This window comes from Lynx canadensis, chromosome E3, assembly GCF_007474595.2.
Source record: "Lynx canadensis isolate LIC74 chromosome E3, mLynCan4.pri.v2, whole genome shotgun sequence".
Taxonomy (NCBI): Eukaryota; Metazoa; Chordata; class Mammalia; order Carnivora; family Felidae; genus Lynx; species Lynx canadensis.
Window position 1 is genome coordinate 3,621,943 of NC_044318.1, and position 4,281 is coordinate 3,626,223.

A 4,281-nucleotide genomic window follows, 5' to 3' on the forward strand; every position below is an offset into this window, starting at 1 on the left:
CGTCTTGAGTCTCCATCAGGGAGACAAAATGAAAGCACATGTAAAACACAGCTTGGTGACTGGACGAAAACATGGCAAAGGCCACAAGAGAAGACTGGCCACAAGAGTGGCCTGAACTGAGTCTTGGGGGAAAAATACTGCCTAAGGCGAAGCATTTGCTGGTTTTTATTCTGTACCAACAACAGGAGATGGACACGCTGACTGGCACCAGGTCACCGGCCAGGGACAAGGATGACTCTGTGTCATCCCACCTCAGCCCAGGCAGAATAAACACCAGGGCCCGGCCTCCTGTGCTCTGTGTGCTTAGAAGCCTCCACTTGGCTGATTTGTTTTCTTCCGTATCTAGAGACCAAAACAGGGAGAGTGTTCCTTGAATAAAAGGTATGAATTTTCAGATTTCAGGAAAGGTCTACTTCGATTATTAGTTAATAAAATGACATCCCAGGGGCGCCTGGGTGGCTCAGTCGGTTAAGTATCCGACTTTGGCTTGGATCATGATCTCACAGTCTGTGGGTTCGAGCCCTGATTCGGGCTCGGTGCTGACAGCTCAGAGCCTGGAGTCTGCTTTGGGTCCTGTGTCTCCCTCTCTCTGATCCTCCCCCGTTCAGGCTCTGTCTTTCTCTGTCTCAAAAATAAATAAACATTAAAAGAAATAATAATAAAAATAAATAAATAAATAAAATGACATTCTGAACCAACTGTTTCACCTCTATGGGTTCCTATAGTATGATGCAGTTACCTAGGAAATTGTCACTCTTGGGTAATCTGATAACATTGACTTCTTGAACCTGGATACTGGATGCTCAGTCCTTGGTCCCAGCTTTTCCTATCAAATGTACATACTAAGAGACCCAGGAGGAACTCTAGGTCTGCTTAATTCATCTCATCTCATCCACACCGGCTGGTTATTACTCAGGGCATACCTGGGAACAGGGTCCTACCTGGGGAGAATCTTGGGCTTGGAAATAATCTCTATGGGGAAGACTTCCCCAGCCCTCACATTTTATTTAAGGAGGAAGTAAAGCTCTGTAATAAAGACATTATATACATGTGTGTGTGTGTGTGTGTGTGTGTGTGTGTGTGTGTGTATATATATATATATATATATATATATATATATAATGGACCAATATACCTCATGAACACAGGCATAAAATTCCTCAACAAATAAAATAAAATCCAGCAATATACTTAAAGGATCATCACCTTGTAGGGTTTATCTCAAGAATATAAAGGTAGTTTAACATTTGAAAATCAACCAAGGCAATCCCCTACAATAGAATAAATGGGAAAATCACACAATCATCTCAATAAGTGCAGAAAAAAGCACTTGACAAAATTCATCAGGCATTCTTGAGAAAAACTCTCTACAAACTAAGAATAGAAGAGCACTTTCTCAAAATGATAAAGGGCATCTATAAAAACCTACAATGGACATCAAACTTAGCGGTGAGAACAGTGAATCTTTTCCTCCTAAAGTTGGCAACAGGACAAGGATGTTCACTTTCACCATTTCTAGTCAACACTGTACTGAGGGTCCTAGGCACCCTAACAAGGCACAAAAAAGAAACAGAATCAATTCAGACTAGACAGGAAGAAAATCGCAAAGCTAATGACAGGTTCCATATGTCCTTTCAGTTTCCCCCAATGGTGACATCTTCTATAACATCAAAACCAATGAGGCTTCTGGGTGGCTCAGTCGGTTAAGCGTTAAGTGTTTGACTCTTGCTTTTGGCTCAGATCGTGATCTTCATGACTCGTGAGATCGAGCCCCACATCAGTCTCCATGCTGACAGCGTGGAGCCTGCTTGGGATTCTCTCTCACCCTCTCTCTCTGCCCCTCCCCTCTCTCTCTCCAAATAAATAAATAAATAAACCTAAAAAAAAAAAAAGTTAATTCAAAATGGATCATAGTCCTAAACATAACAGCTAAGCTATAAAACTGCCAGGAGAAAAATCTTGGTGCTAATAAAAATTTCTTAGGACATAAAGACTTCTTAGAAGTCACTGTAAACGAGAGGAAAAAGTAAAATGGACTTGATCAAAAATTTCATCTTCTGCTCTTCAAAGATACCATTAAGGGGCGCCTGGATGGCTCAGTCGGTTAAGCGGCCAACTTCGGCTCAGGTCATGATCTCGTGGTCCGTGAGTTTGAGCCCCGCGTCGGGCTCTGTGCTGACAGCTCAGAGCCTGGAGCCTGTTTCAGATTCTGTGTCTCCCTCTCTCTGACCCTCCTCTGTTCATGCTCTGTCTCTCTCTGTCTCAAAAATAAATAAAACATTTTAAAAAAATTGAAAAAAAAAAAGATACCATTAAGAAAATGAAAATGATCGGGGCACCTGGGTGGCTCAGTCAGTTAAGCGTCTGACTTTGCCTCAGGTCATGATCTTGTGGTTCGGGAGTTCAAGCTCTGCATCGGACTTTGTGCTGGCAGCTCGGAGCCTGAAGACTGCTTCGAATTCTGTGTCTCCCTGTCTCTGCCCCTCCCCTGCTCACACGCTCTTATGCTCTCTCTCTCTCTCAAAAATAAATAAACATTAAAGAAATTTTTAAAAAATAGGTACAGGGTTTCTTTTTGGAGTGACAGAAATGTTTTGGAATTAGTGGTAATGGTTGTACAACACAGTGAGCACAGTAAAAGCCACTGAAGGGCACCCTTTAAAATGGTGAGTTTTGTTGTGTGAAGTGTATCTCAGCTCTCAAAATGGGCAAAAGACTTGAACAGACCCCTCAGAACAAAAGATCTGTGAATAGACAGTATGAATTTCATATTTCATCTTTTTATAAGATGCTTCAGAGCACTAATCATTAATGCTGGGGACATGCCAATGAAAACCACAATGAGTACCTTGCCACACCCACTGGAATGACTCAAATGGTTTTTTAACTTCCAACACCAAGTGTTGAGGAAGCTGTGGGGTCCCTGGAACCCTCCAACACCGCCAGTAAGAGTGTATGTAAAGCGGTGCAAGCACTTTGGAAAAGGCCGGACTGTTTCTCATATTAAACATTCACTTGTCTGTGACCAGCAAGTCCACTGCTAGGTATTTGCACAAACGATACGAAAACATATAACACGAAAAGATTTGTATGCAAATGTTCACAGCAGCATTCTTCATAATTGCTAAAAAGTAGAAACAGCTCCACTGTTCGTCTACTGAGGAATACATACACATACTGTGATATATCAGCTCAACAGAATTCTACGCAGCGATAAAGAGGAAAGGACAGGTGATAGGAGAGACAAGAAACAGGGTTGGATCTCAGACATTAGGTTGATTAAAAGAAAACAGTACACCTGGCATGGTTGTAGTTACACAGGGTTCTGGAATAAGCAACAGAAATCAGATCAGTAATTGCCTGAAGCGGGGGTTGGGGTTGGGGAACTAGCTCTAAAGAAGAATAAGGGAACTTTCTGGAAGGAAAATGGATATTTCAGTTGTGAGGGTAGATGTATACATCTGTCAAAATTCAAAATTTATCAGAATGTAGACTTAAAACCTATGCATTTTAATTATAGTTTTATTATATATATTACCAATTACAATATATTTATATATTATAAATTATATATTATGACTATATATATTACACCTCAGTAAGTTTGACTAAATAAATTAAAAATAGCATGGGGGTATGCCTGGGTGGCTCCGTTGGTTAAGCATCTGACTCAAATGCAGCTCAGGTCATGATCTCACAGTTCGTGAGTTCGAGCCGGGAGTTGGGCTCTGTGCTGAATAGGCAGAGCCTGCTTGGGATTCTCTCTTTCCTCTCTTTCTGGCCCTCCCCTCGCTTGTGCTCCCTCTCTTTCTCTCAAAATAACTAAATAAACTTAAAAAAATTAAATTAGGGGCGCCTGGGTGGCGCAGTCGGTTAAGCGTCCGACTTCAGCCAGGTCACGATCTCGCGGTCCGTGAGTTCGAGCCCCGCGTCGGGCTCTGGGCTGATGGCTCAGAGCCTGGAGCCTGTTTCTGATTCTGTGTCTCCCTCTCTCTCTGCCCCTCCCCCGTTCATGCTCTGTCTCTCTCTGTCCCAAAAATAAATAAACGTTGAAAAAAAAATTTTTTTTTTTAAATTAAATTAAAAAAAAAAAAGAGAGAGGGTATGGGATCCAGAAACAAACTACCCGGATTTGACTGTTTTGTCCCAGCTCCCGAGTTAAAAGCCGTGTGACCCTGGAAAAGCTGCACATCCTTTCTCAGACTCAGCTTCCTCATCTGGAGAATGGGCATGCCATCCCGATGCGGGCAGAGGAACACTTCTGGCGGTGGCCAGGTGTTA